General features: G+C 43.7%; 1 long non-coding RNA gene across 2 annotated transcripts; it reads right to left on the bottom strand.

Annotated features, from left to right (window-relative positions):
* Positions 1-2,469: 2,469 nt before the first annotated feature.
* Positions 2,470-8,345, bottom strand: LOC119867791. Of its 2 annotated transcripts, none has more exons than XR_005384482.1 (3): positions 8,276-8,345; positions 6,531-8,155; positions 2,470-2,582 (listed from the first exon to the last, which is right to left on the bottom strand). It is a non-coding gene; the product is annotated as an uncharacterized LOC119867791 (long non-coding RNA). The 2 variants fall into 2 exon arrangements; XR_005384483.1 differs by lacking the exon at positions 2,470-2,582 and adding an exon at positions 5,547-6,114.
* Between the last annotated feature and the right edge of the window lie 6,588 nt (positions 8,346-14,933).

The raw sequence follows: 14,933 nt of genomic DNA, 5'->3' as shown, positions 1-14,933 counted from the left end.
GGATGAAACTGTCTGTCAGTCATTGAGCTGAGTCTCCCTGTCTACTACCAGTTATAGACAAAAAACTAAGGTATATAGTGTGATTGAAAAGTAAATCATTATTGTGTTAAGCCATTAAAAATTTGAGGCTGGGACACCTGGGTGACTCAGTAGTTGAGCATCTGCCTTTGGCTCAGGATGTGATCCCATGGTCCTGGGATCGAGTCCTGCATTGGGATCCCTGCAGGGAGTCTGCTTCTCCCTCTGCCTGTGTCTCTGGCTTTATCTGTGTATCTCTTGTGAATAAAGAAATAAAATCTTTAAAAAAAAATTTTTTGGTGCTACTGGTAAAGAAGCATTACCTAACCTTTTTTGCTAGTACACCAACTCTTATCTTTCTTCTCAGAAAAATTACCTTGGCTGATTCTCCTAAGTAAGCAGATTTTGGAAGCTTCTATTTATAGTGTCTTTGCTGAAAGTCAATATGTGTATATGTATGTATAATATATATATATTCAAATTAACATTTAAGCAATCCCAATAATAAACCTGGAGAGAGGGGTGTGTAGTACTTTAAATGTAGTACTTTATAAAAAAAAATCCATGTGAGTCATTAATTTTGAGAAGTGATGATTATCTACTTGGACATCCCAGATGACCAGATTTGCATTTTAAAGTATTAAACCTTCTATCAGGATGACCTTAGGCATCCCAAAGGTTAATCATCAGAAGGCCATATTCAGAGGGCCTGATGGCTGTCATTAGGATAAGATACTGTAGGCCATCTAAAGAAAAAAAAATTAACTTACAAACTGAAATAATATAAATTTGACCAAAATGGAGAACAAAAACTTCATCCCCAGAAAAAAGACCCTTGAGCAAAAGTAATTTAGAGTTGAGTGCTAATTCCTACACACTTTTGATGTGACCAGTGCCTTTTTTTTAAGAATAGTGTATCAAATAGACATGTTATCACAAAATGAAAGTAGTTCTTAAATATTTATAATTCAATAGCATGAGATGACTTGAGAGAAAAAATCAATAAGCATTGTTTGGCAATCAGAAGGAAAAGAAGCCCAACAGAATAAGTCAGAATATTATGTTTGTCAATAGCATAGGCGCTGGTGGGAGACTGCCTACTTTTAAATTAGGTACTTCCACTTGTTAGCTTTGTGACCCTGGAAAAATTACTTAACTTCTCTGAGCCTCAGTGTCTTCATCTCTAAAACAGGGACAATAAGATCAGTATCCACTTGATAGTGTTGTTGTATAAGTTCAACAAAATAATGCATCTGAAGTGCTTGGACTGATGACTGGGACGCAGTCATACTATTGCATTTCAATAAAACCTAGTTATCATTATTATTCTTTTGAATCTAAGCCTTCTAATCTTTTCTGAATATATTTCTTAAATTTTATGAAATTCTTTACTGATTTTCCCAAATCTGCAACTTGTCCAATCCATTATATTGTATCCTCATGCTGATGTAACCGTATTCATAGATTCCTAAGATATTATCAAGTCATATATATCATCTATTTCAATCATCTCCTTATGTCAAATAGGGAAGTGAGGCACTCTCAAAATAAATTTATCCATCTACATTTGTTTTACAAAGTATTAGCATATTTGCATACCTCTATCATATATACACAATTGCCCAGTTAATAAATATTTGTTTTACAAATACATGGATCAAAAAAAAAATCCACACAAATACTTGGCTCAATCAAATATACCAATATTTTATGGACACAAAGAAGATGACTTTAACCAAAGAAGCCCAGCAGTCTTTATTTGGCTGATTTTTAATTTTGACAACCTCTTGCATGAGTATGGCCATCTGGCATATCCTTGGGTGGATTTTACTGTGAGTTCACTTGTTTTTTCACATATTGTTTGTAGATTTCCATATCTAGACTAAAATATGAGACAGTACTTTTTGAGGCAGCAGTTGAAGCTCAGAAATCCTTTTCTAAAACGCATTACTATGAAAAATATGAAAAAACACCACCCACACATTTTCAGAGAGAAGGTTAGTGACACAGAGTGAACTGGGATTCTGACACTAGAATCCAGTGCAGACACTACTGCAGAAAAAAAACAAAATTAAGTAATATTCACCTGCTGTATTTCAATTAGTAGGAAAGCCAAGGTCTTGCCTAAGCCACACAACTTCTATCATCCCCGTTATTGTTTTTAGCACTTCCAAATATTATGTATGATATTCAGATTCCAGATGAGGGAGTAAGATCTAAGTAGTAGTTTAATTCAATAAGCATTGATAAAAGTCTACTGCATGTCAGGCACTGCACTGAGTGCTAAGGATAGAAAGGTGAGAACACATGTATCTGCCTTTGAGGAACTTTTCATCTTGAGTTTGAGGTTTGACAGCTCCCTAAAAAATAATCTGATGCAGTAATGTGTTAAGTGTCAAGAACTTTGAGGGCACAGAGGATGGTGGATGACTCACCCTGAGGATCAGAGATGCCTTCTGGAGAAAACGCAGCCCACACTCCATCCTGAGGATCACTACACGTTAGGTAGGTTCAGAAGAGGGAAGAGCATGTCAGGCAAATTCATATTTGCATAAGCCCCGTCACTGGGTGGAGAGAGGGGTGCAGAAGAGCATTAGGGAGAGAACTGTGGGTAACAGGGGCATCCTGTAGATAATGGGAGACACCGAGGTATTGTAAGCAAGGAGAAAAATGACTAAAATGTATCAGTCAGGGTTTAGTCATGTTTGTGTATAAACCGTAAAGAGGGGAGAGATGAGTTCGGCTCCCGTGTTTCTGGTTTGAAAATTGGTTGGATGATTTAATGACGATTGAATGAGAGAAAACCTCAAATGTAAAAACTAGCTAATGAGTTTGGAAAGAAACAGAAGTGACGATACAGTGATGTGTAGACTCTGAAGTAGCTCTGTGTCATCCTGGTGGATGTGTTCAGCCAACACAGAGGTGCGTGAACCAGAAACCTCAATGGGTTGTCAGGGCTAAAAATATAGAGATTTCAGTGTTGTCTGTACGGTAGCTACACTTATGAGAATAAATAAGATCATCTAAAGAAGTTGTGAAGCAATTATCTCATGAATTTAGGCTAAGCAAATAATCCAAACCTCCAAAATTAATTTCATTGTCTGAATTGCCCAATTTGGCAAAACACATTTTTAATTTAAACAACAAAAAACTTTCATTGAGGGGTGCCATCTTATAACTAGCAGTAAATTATTTTCCTTAGCTTCAAATGAAAACTAAAACAAAAACTTAATGGAATTTTTGTATTACTGTAGTGCTAGCATGGGTTTTTTTTTTCTGCCTCTTCTTAGATTTGGGGTACTTTCTTTGCATATCCAGATACCTCATATTTGTTTCTGACTCTGATATTTTTCCATCTTTCTGTGGGTCTAGAATCCTGATTTTATCAAAATTCAATGCCATACATTCAGTAAAAAAAAATAAAAATAAAAAATGTTAGCTTAGGTGTGAGCCAAAATATTGGAAGCAGTCTTCTTTTTACAGGTTATCACCAAAAAAAGATGAACATAAAGATTATTGATGACTAAGAATGTTTCTCTCAAGCATGCCAACCTTGCTAGTAAACCACAGAAAATATGACTATCTTCTTTGTTTTTTAGTTACTTTTTTATCTTCTTTTCTTTCTCCTCCTCCACTCCCACTAAAATGTGAGCTCAGAGAAGAAGGGAGCTTGCCTGTCTTTTTCACCATTGTGTCCCCAGCACTGAACCTGGCACAGCATAGGTTTTCGATCAGCATCTTTTGAGTCTATTGAATAAAAGGATAACATATCATAACAAAATAATCATTTTCTCTCCTATATTAGTATGAGAATCTGATCAGTCTTTGTTATAAAAAAGAAATGTTTAGGAGTATTTAATCCTTCCTTTTCTCATTCCCATCTTTCATTCATATGAAGATCCAATTCTTTGGCAAATTCTATTTTTTGTGCTCTCAAAACACATCCCAGATTTGACGACTTCCCCAAGCTGTACCCCCCTTGTCCTAGCCCCTACCCTGCTCCTTTCTCCCCTGGATTACTACAGTAGCTTCCTTACTGGTCTCACTGCTTCTACCCTGCCTGCCCACCCTCCCCCTCCCACCCACACCAGGCTACCCTTCCTGCCCACCTTCCCCTTCCCACCCACCCCAGGCTACCCTTCCTACCCACCCTCCTCTTCCCACCCATGCCAGGCTAACCTTCCTGCCCACCCTCCCCTTCCCATCCATGCCAGGCTACCCATCCTGCCTACCCTCCCCTTCCCGTCCACCCCAGGCTACCCTTCCTGCCCACCCTCCCCTTTCCATCCATGCCAGACTACCCTGCCTGCCCACCCTGCCTACCTATCCTCCCCTTTCCATACACCCCAGGCTACCCTTCCTGCCCACCCTGCCTGCCCACCTCCCTTCTCATCCACCCCAGGCCAATTTCAATGCAGAGCTCAGAGTGATAGTCCAAAAATGTAAATCAGATCCTGTCATTCCTCTGCTCAGAGGTTTCTCATCTCACTCAAAATAAAGGTCAACATTTTTACAAAGAATGTAGGCTACTGGCCAGTTGCCACCTTTTTGACCTTCTCTCCCATTGCTGTCATCCTTGCCCCCTCCTCTCCAGTGAAACCAAGCTTCTGGCTTTTCTTTAAAGGTGACATGCATGGCTCCACCTCAGGACATTTGCACTTGCTGTTTCTCTATTTCGAGTGCTTTGTTTCCAAATATCCATAGGACTGGCTTCCTCATATTTTTCAGGTCTTTGCTCCAGTTCCTTTTCTCTGTGAGGCATTGCCTAACTGCCCCATATAAAATCTCAGTACCCTCCTCTGCAGCACCCCTGCCACTTCCTCTCCCTCTAACACTGCTTCTTTGTCCTCATAGCATTATCACCATCCAACATATTATAAATTTACCTGTGTCGTATTTATTATCTTTCTCCCTGTGATAGAACATAAGCTCCACCAAGACAGAGTTTTTGCCTGTTTTGTACATGATGTATCACCCAAAATAGTGTGTGACACAGAAGAGACATAAAATATATGGTTTTTTGAGTGAATAAACTGTAACTCTAAACACCTAAGCTTTAGAAAGCTAATCAGTATCTCAGAAGCCCCATGGAGACAGGGCTGTGGGAAGCTGGGAGGTAATTTTCAATTCTAAGATAATTTTCAGTTCAGAATTCAGGGCTACGACAGGACATCTCAGTTCACAAGATCTTCAGTCTACTTTTACCTGTGTTAAGTCTTGTAAGAGAACATTTTTGACCCTACAGCTGGCCCTAAATCCTAAAAGCCTGACTGGGGCCCAGGAAACACCTGAAGTTTGAAAATTATTAGTGTTAAACAGTGTTTTCTCTCACCACCTCAAATAAGAGTGTAGTGGAATAAAGAAGTCCAATGACATGACTTTTTTTCTTTTAAGATTTTATTTATTTATTCATAGACATACAGAGAGAGAGAGGCAGAGACACAGGCAGAGGGAGAAGCAGGCTCCATGCAGGGAGCCCAATGCAGGACTGGATCCCGGGTCTCAACATGATGACTTTTTTGCTGCTTTTGTTATTACCTTTTTTTTTTTTTTTTTTTTTTTAGTGGTGGCTTCAGTGTAGAATTCAGTGTATACATTGCTTTTAACAAAATTATTTTAGTATTGTTGATGTGAGAAAAATCAAGAAGATGAGTGCTTCAGTTAAATAATGATAAATAGTCTTACAAGGAAAATTGTGTTAGGTTCTAACAATCTAACTTGTATTTCTTAAATATTTTAAATGTAATTTATACATATTAACTTCACAAAAAACTGCAAAGTTTGAACGCTATATAGGCTTTGAAATATATTTTATCTTCATTACATTGATGTTCTTATATTTACAGCTAACCATGGCATTTTCTATAAAAATATAAAACATGAAGAGGACATTTTCACAATTTTCAGTATTAGCTGATACAAGCTGCATTTCGGTGGCTAAGACAAGCAAAGGAAATGAGTTCACCAGGGGTGCCTGGGTGGCTCAGTCAGTTGAATGTCTGCTTGGGCTCAGGACTATGGGATGGAGCCCCACATAGGCCTCGTCGCTCAGAGGGAGTCTGCTTCCCCTTCTCCCTCTGCTGGTGTTCTCTTTATCTTAAATAAATAAATAAAATCTTTTTTAAAAAAAGAAAAAGAAAAAGAAATGATTTTACCAAAGTTTATACAAGCCCAATGCCCAAAAAACAAGACCATTAAAATAATAAAATACAAACTCAGCCCCCCTGGAAGGCAAGAATGCGACGAAGTTTATACAGAAATTTAAAATGAATAGATGTACACACAGAACTGTGTTATTTCTCTTCTAAGATACCATCAGTTCAATCTCAAACTCAAACAAAGTATTTGCGGTTAAAGCCATTCATCGGATGTCTATCAGAGAGTGTGATCTATTGCATTGAGTAGAAGATAGTCAAGAACAGAACCGTATTTACTCCACTAGTAGCTAAATCAATAGGTAGGAGAGGCAATTCAATTTTCTGTTCCATGATAGTTATTTGTACGTTACTCACTTTTTATGCACAGTTGTAAGTGGTCTTGGTTGCAGACCCACACTCTAGAGAGAAAATGCTTGAGGACCCCATAGAGCTCCAAACCTCAGCTCTTAACGGAATTGCAGGACTAACTTGCCCACAGAGAGCTCAGTGCTGGGCTTGGTCCTGCACTCATTATTCAGTAACCAAAAACACTTGAACAAATACCAAAGACAGATAATACTTGCAAATAATTAAGCTAAGAATTGGACCAGGACTTTAATCCAGGACTTAACGTTTTATAAGATCATACAACAACTCACCACCTCCATGTTTGGCTTTTCCTCTTGCATAAAACAAAGATTAAGAAAAGAGGATACTGGGGTGCACATCCCCTCTCCGTGGTATTTTCCTAATCTTATTCCTTTGAAATGAAATAATAAACCTCAGGATAATATTCATAGCTATTTTTTAAATTATCCACATGCACATTTCAACCCTTCCAACAACCCTACAGGATTAGTTATTTTCATCGCCACTTTCACTGAGGATTTTGCTTCTCGTGAAACTTCCCAAACTTGTCATATCCTTGGTAGGCAACTAAAGAGAAGGTTCATCTGACAGGAAGGCCCTGGTTTCTAGCCACCACCTTGCCCCTTCAGGGTGCCTGGGGATCTCCTTCCCAACCCCCTGCAGCACAAAGCCGCACTGCTCACCCTTCCCCAGGACCTGTGGCACCCTGTGGCACCCTGTGGCACCCTGGCTAGTCGAAAGAGCTGTCACTTCCCTGCCTTGGAAGGGCCTGTTTGAAGAACTCTGCTCGTTCGTTGCTGATTGGAAGGGCCTTGGGAAAGCCGAATCTTAGGTGACCTTTAGGAAAATCCCAACCTTCGAGCCAAAAGGCCCTGAAGCAGCCGCCAACCTGCTAAGCCCGCCTCCCGGCTGTCCTGACCTGAAGTTTTACAAGCGGCCCCTTGGCCTTGATGCCCTCCCTGGGCACCTGCCGACCCGGCGCTCGGCGCGGACACCGACGGGCCAGGCCAAAGGCAAGCGCGCAGAGGGGCTGCGAAGTGCCCTGCTCCTGGCTGGAAAGTTTGTAAAGAAAGTACTGAACACAGACTTCCCATAGTATCAAAAGGAAAATTTATGCATCGCCTTTGAGTTCAACTTCTCCATTAAAGCTTTTTCCCTATAATCTAGGGAGTTCTTATCTTGGTGACTTATGATGTTATGGAGAGGCTCATGCATGGAAAATGTCAATAGAAATAGTAACTCTGGAAGGGAAGGGCCTCCTAATTAGTCCCCATTTAGATTTTATGATGGCTTTGAGATCTGCTCATCCTGACAGTGCGCACTGTGGTTACATATTGTTCTAGCCTGAGGGAACCATAGGAAAATCCAGATTTATTGTACCTATCATACCAGCATATTTCATTTGCCATTATGAGCAGCCATCTCGCAATGATGCAGGAGTATTTATTACAGATTAAATTGTAGGACCTGGATGGTTTAGTGAGGTTCTTGAGGTATCATTTATGTCATTAACTGGCTCATTATCAGATCTGCAAATCTCCATTCTTCTCGGAGCCTGCTGCTGGAGCCCGGAGGCCCCAGGGCTCGGCCGCTTCCCCTCGGCCTTCGTGGTGGCGGCGGGTGGCCGAGAGCTGGAAATACAGACAAAGCAAATCGCTGGCATCCCCCCGCCCCATGCACACCCCCACGCACACCCATGCACACACGCACACGCGCTCCCGGCGCCCTCCTGAGGGGGGGGGGGGGGTTACCCGATTTCCCGGAAGGCGGCGGCCGGTGGCCCGGGCGCCTTCTGCAGGCGGTGGAGGTCGGGCCCCGGGCGCGGGGGCGGGGCGGGGCGGGGGCGGGGTTCAGGGCCTTGGCTTGCGGGGCGGCGGCCGCTGATTAGGTTAGGAGAGCCCGGCTGCCTCCGGAAGCCGCAGCCTCCAATTTTTCTTCTCTGATAAATAACCCCACGTCTGAAAACCAGGAAGGGAGAAGAGAGTGTGTGAAATTTAATTGTGGTTATTTAAGAAGTTAGCTGCTCTTCTGGGCTGATTATGTTCGGCGACAGGGTTCAGTGTTCATGTCCCGGTGCCTCTGGGACTGCGTTGTAATTCTGCCTGGGAAGCTGAGCGAGGAGGATTCACTGACGACGATTAGGATTTTTTTTTTTTTTTTTAAGGGAGCAGAATATTCTTGCCTCAAACTAGCCGGTGAGCATTTTCAGGAAGGAATACTGAGAGCCCCGGGGTTCACCCCCTAAGTCTCCCCTCTGCTGCGGTTCTTCTATTTGCATTTATTGTTTGACTCAAAGTAGGGGTTCTTTGTTGTTGATATTTGCCCTATTTCCTTTCCTATATTGCTTTTTCATAAAACCCAGGGAATGGCATTTAAGTTGCCGGTGTTCTTTGGTATTGAAATACTCGCCAGAGAGGCACAAAAGTACCCATAGAAATGCTGAACTCAAATTCATAGATTATCTGGGAGACAAATGCCTTGTGATTTAATTGTTGAGTATAATTAATTCCCTGCATAGACAATAGTTGCTGGTAACGGCACATTTCCACAAAGGAAAATCACAGGTAGAAGCTATTAGGTGTTCTTTAAAGAGGACTGATGTGTCATGGGACTGAATTTGAGACCGTGGACTCGGTTGACCATTAATATTTGCACAGATTAATGGTTGTAAAATATTGCTTCCCTTTCTTATTTCTACAGCCACACAATACAATTTTATTATTGACTGATAATTCGGGACAAGGCATACAAACTGTTTTACAGCCACTGCTATCCCTCTAGATCAAAAAAAGGGACACGATGCAAATGCCCTGGTTGAACGGAGATGAATATTAGTGAATGCATAGCAAGCGTTTCTCGCCACACACTGAATTTACCCTCATTTAGCACGTGAGCCGTAGCCAGAGTCTCCTGAGCAGATGCTGAGCAGCTACTTTTAATCAGTTATATCAGAGGCGGCTGCAGAAAGCTTCTCGTTTTTACTTGTTGCTTGCAAGTTAGACTTAATGAAGCAATGTAGAAAGGTCAGAAGGAATCATTTCTACTTTTTGCCACTAAGCAGGATAATTTAGAGGCATGATAACGATGCTATTGCCTCTATGTTGTTAGAGCCAGAATGAACGGCTCGGCTCTGAGAAGAACCTGTCACTTGTACTATGCGAGATTTGATAATAAGGATTATACAATTTCTGGTTTTTGCCCCTCTTTATATTCTGTGTTTCCCCCACGTACTGTTTTGAGATGTAATGGATCTTTTAGGACACATAATGTGCACTAATTATCAGCCACCCATCCACAATGTGCAAAATAAAGTTAGTTTGACTCTAAGAGTTTGGGGTCTCTGGTTGGTTGTGTTTTGTTTTCAGTTAATCTGATTTTTTTCCCTGAAGTTTAAATTATTTTTGATTATTTTAAATTTATCTCTTGTGGGTATTATACTACAATTGTATGATTTTTTTTTTTCAAAGAAGCAGATTTAGGCTGTAGTTCCTTACAACTGCCTCCTCCACCTAAATCTTTAAGGACTGTCCACCCTGTAAGCAGAATTCAGGAGAATACGCAGAATTTTGATCGACTGTTCCTGGTACCATTAACAGTGCTCTTGTTATTTATTTCCAAGTCACCTGTTTAGTACGAGTTGTGTAACGGAACTGGAATAAGAAGCTGATCAGAGAATTAGCCTCAAAATAACAGAAATGTCTAGATTTCAGAATCGTTTTTCACTAAACATTTCGTGACCTCATCTTCTATCAAGGCTAATTTTCAAGACTCCCTAATTTTAAACAAGTGCCGCATTAAAGGGAAATAACCAGAAGCACAATTGCTTATAATATTGTTTATCGAGTCCGCTGATAAGTGTGCTAAGCAGATTATAATTATATACATGCATGTGTATGTGTCTGTACATGTGTTACATCTACCTGAGCGGTTAGCCAATTAAGCAGAACTTAGCACTAAATGAGTCATCTCTACTCCCTGTATACCGTAGGCACTCTTGAATAAATAAAATCTGCGCTGCTGCTATAAATAGGCTCCTTGAAGTAAGAGATTCTTATTTGAGGCTTCTTTGTAATGCTCCTCTCACCAATCTTACCGCTTGGTCTTTTGCATTATAGTCTTAATATTGAGCTTGCTCATTAATCTCCATCTTTTTTTAGGTTAGTCTAGGCTGTTCTCGGAGCCGCACTACTCGCGGGGTTGCCGTAGGAACAAGAGATCCGAGTAAATATGCTTATGGAGAAGAAATGACTACTAATTAAATGTGAATAGCGTTTATAAATTGCCGAGTTCTCACAAAATGCAGAACATAATGTGCTTTGATGTACTTCATTAGCAAGAGGCACCTATATTTTTTGAATATATACTAGTTGAGAAAACCAAATTTTAATGCAAAAATGATCTTTCCGCGGTTTCGTCTTTCTGCCGACTATAAATCCTGTAATTTAATGCGGATATCCTTTTACTGCATTTACATGGCCGAGGAAGACATTTGGTTGGCCTGTGAAAGTGCTGGAAACCTTTACTAGTCCCTCACCAGAGTGTAATTCCTTTTTTATTGTTGGAGGTATTGCTTTTCTATTACACTCTAGGCAAAAAGAGCCTGGCCGCCGAGGCGCGCTCCGCGGCGGGGAAGGCAGTGCTCCCGGGGGAGCGCCGGGCCGCGCAGGGGGAGGCCGCGGGGAGGCCGCGAGGAGGGCATGGGGAGGCCGTGGGGAGGCCGTGGGGAGGGCACGGGGAGGCCGTGGGGAGGCCGCGGGGAGGGCCGCGGGGAGGGCACGGGGAGGCCGTGGGGAGGGCCGTGGGGAGGGCCGTGGGGAGGGCCGTGGGGAGGGCCGCGGGGAGGGCCGCGGGGAAGGCATGGGGAGGGCATGGGGAGGCCGCGGGGAGGGCACGGGGAGGGCACGGGGAGGCCGTGGGGAGGGCATGGGGAGGCCGTGGGTAGGCCGTGGGGAGGGCATGGGGAGGCCGTGGGGAGGCCGTGGGGAGGGCATGGGGAGGCCTTGGGGAGGCCGTGGGGAGGGCATGGGGAGGCCGTGGGGAGGCCGTGGGGAGGCCGCGGGGAGGGCGCGGGGAGGCCTCGGGGCGGGCCGCGGGGAGGGCCGCGGGGAGGGCGCGGGGAGGCCGTGGGGAGGCCGAGGGGAGGGCACGGGGAGGCCGTGGGGAGGCCGTGGGGAGGGCACGGGGAGGCCGTGAGGAGGGCATGGGGAGGCTGTGGGGAGGCCGTGGGGAGGGCATGGGGAGGCCGTGGGGAGGCCGCGGGGAGGGCGCGGGGAGGGCGTGGGGAGGCCTCGGGGCGGGCCGCGGGGAGGGCCGTGGGGAGGCCGCGGGGAGGGCGCAGGGAGGGCCGCGGGGAGGCCGTGGGGAGGTCGTGGGGAGGCCTCGGGGAGGGCACGAGGGCAGGGCGAGCTGCAGCCCGCGGCTTGGCGCTGTGCTTTGTCCGTGGCCGCAGGCGCCTGTCCCCGCCGCCCGCACCGCGTCAGGCCGCGGGTTCGTTATCCCCCCCAAGGCCCGGTCTTCCCGTCTAACGTTGGTCTTTCCACCTGGGGAGTTGAGACTTTGGGGTCCACAAGTGGCCGGAGGGCAGGACTCCGCCCGAGGTGGCCGCTGCCAGCCCTGCCCCCAGCGCCCCCAGCTCCAGGCCCACGCAGTCGCCCACCACCCCCAGCAGTCGCCCCCGCCTACCGGTTGCCGAGCATCACACACCCATGTGTTTCGGGGTCCGTCTTCGGGTGTCTGCCGTGACCTACTCCGCACCCCCTGTTTGCTGCCCCCCGCACAGACGGGTGTGAGCAGAGCACGCGGCGCTCACGGCCCGGTCAGCGACTGGTGCGGGGCAGGGCGACAGGTGCGGGGCAGGGCGACAGGTGCGGTGCGTGGACGGGGCCCCTGGTCCGGCAGCTCCCGGGTCGAGCAGCAGCAGGGGACGCGGCCGAGGGCCCGCTCGGTGCCTTTGGAGCCACTTGGCCTTTTCATCTTCTCAGCAGTTTTGCAACGTGCGTGCCCCCCCCCCCCCCCCCCCGCCGGGTGACAGGCTGGGGGTAGCCCCCGACAGGTGTCCTTGACTTTCCAGGCTGGCCTTACCTCCTGAAGCAGCTCCCCCTTATCCGTTCCAGGGAGGAGAGTAAAGAAAATGAGGCCGAGCCATGTGACTAACACTCTGGCTCCGCCGGTCCTGAGGAATGCTGCTTGCGGGTGGGCCTTACGGGGACTTAATTTAAAGCATCATGAATTTAATACTGTCTGATGAATAAATTATCGGTATTTTTGTAGATCTTCAATAAGTAAATTTTTAAAGCCATCGGTTCCTTGGAGTAAAATTTGAATCTCCATTTTTTGGATCAAATTTTCACTTATAAGTGTTATAGGAAAAACCCTTCTTAATCTTAAAATCACGTGATTAGGTTTTAACGAATTGGTAGGATTGTCTGAAAGGTGATTCTGCTCACTCGGTGAACCATAGATTTATTTGGTGGCTATTGTTGGTCTTGTGTTGTTTGGTGTGTTTTTAACTCAAAAGGAAGGCCATCGCGTAAGTGAACCCGGCAGGTTCTTAATTTTAGTTGCAACCCACCTATTTGGGGAATAATTGTTCTGGTTCTGATGTTGAAAATCTTTGCAATTCTATGTGTGACCGTGTTTCAATAATAATAGATAATTTTCGTTGAGCATTTGTTATGTACCAGGAACTACGCAAAACACTTCAGATGTATTATCTTTTTCTAATCCTCATAAAATCCCATGAGAGAGCCCAATTACTGCCTCATTTTTAGATGAAGAAGATGAAGTCCAGAAAGATTAAGTAATTTCCTCAAGCTGTAAGTGGTAGAGTCAGAATTCCAACCCTAGACAGCCAAATGACAGAGACTCGATGATTAACCCTTTTACCAGACTTACTACTTCATCTTCTCTTTCTTCCCTGAGGTTTTTCCTGCAGTAACCCATTCTTTGCAATATCATATGTTCTTTTTGTCTATTTTATACTTCTGTATTTAGCTATTTTCTATAAACAATGTGCCTAATTCTTTTTCTGTTCTCTGCTATGAATATAGACGGTAGAAAATGGTAGCCCTTTGCAAACGCTTGCCAAGTATCACATAATTATCTAGCCTGCTTCTACCTTTTAACCAGTTTTCCATTTGCATGTCTGAGGCGAACTTCCGCCTTGTGTTTTTAGTCACTTTGCCATCCGCCTAGAATTCACATCGTCTTTTAAAGATTATAAAGATATCTTCTTGACAGCATTTCAGGAGATAAAAATATTCATGTAAAGGTTGTGGTCGTCCCAAAGATTGATTTTTATATTAAAAATAAAATAAAACATTGATTCTTAAACCTATATGGGGATTAAATTATTGATTTGGATTAAGAACAAACATCAACACTTCCATAATTTTATTGCATCTGAGGTTCCATTTCTCACTTAGAAAATCAAGTTAATCTCTTAGAAATGCCTTATGCAGGGTCCCTTCGCATTTACAGAAGTCAAAGCTTATGATACTTTGGGAGTTGTAGTGACTCTTATCTCTAAGCACCACAAAGTGCCATAAGTAGATTGTGCTGTTGCTCACCTTCATTGCCTGATTATCCCGGCCTCTCTTCAGAAGAATAACATTTCAAGATTGGATTGTAGCCAACTCAACTGTAGCCAACTCAAGACACTGAACTGGAGAATTAATTTGAGAGAACATTTATGTTCCAAAATAGTTCAGATATTTTGTGTGCTGAATATGATAACCTATGATTTTTAAACTTCTCATGTAAAAAAACATAAAAAATAAATAAAATATTTAAGTCAGGAAGCCAACTGCATTTATTGGATTCCTCTTTAAGGAAAGGAGATGCTGGTGGATAGAGGACCCACCGAAGGGACAAAGACTAGGTCATCACCCCAGCTCCCTCTCACTCCAACCATGTGACATTAGATTCAGTCACATCCTCTCCAAGTGCCAGTTTCCTCCACATTTAGAGATAAATTTTAATCCTATTCTGATGACTATGCAATGTCTTTATGAGGATCACGTGTTATAACTTGTGAAAGTTTTCGGAGACTTGTTGGAGCAATGTTAGTAAATATGAGATCCAATTTATTGGCTGGTTTTTGTATCTTCCCCACACAAGCCAGAGTCTGCTAGCCCTTTTCCAATTCTCAGAGCGAGTCCCTGTTGTTGAAGGATAAGTTTTACCAGAGCATAATATTATTGTGTGGAAGCATGACCATGATGTTGCATTTTACACAGCTTCAATTTTTCACCTCTTAGTCTATATGTGTTTGATAAACCCCTAACAAATATTCAAGGACAAGCTAATAAATTACTGCCCATAGCAAGCGGTAACAACTTAGCATTATATAAACTGTGTCTGTGGTAATTATAAAGTAATAATAATTAGTAGAAAGCATTTGTTGAAGGC

Source organism: Canis lupus, chromosome 36 (assembly GCF_011100685.1).
Source record: "Canis lupus familiaris isolate Mischka breed German Shepherd chromosome 36, alternate assembly UU_Cfam_GSD_1.0, whole genome shotgun sequence".
Lineage (NCBI taxonomy): Eukaryota > Metazoa > Chordata > Mammalia > Carnivora > Canidae > Canis > Canis lupus.
Note: the sequence above shows the minus strand (reverse complement) of the source record. Positions and strands in the feature narration are given on the sequence as shown.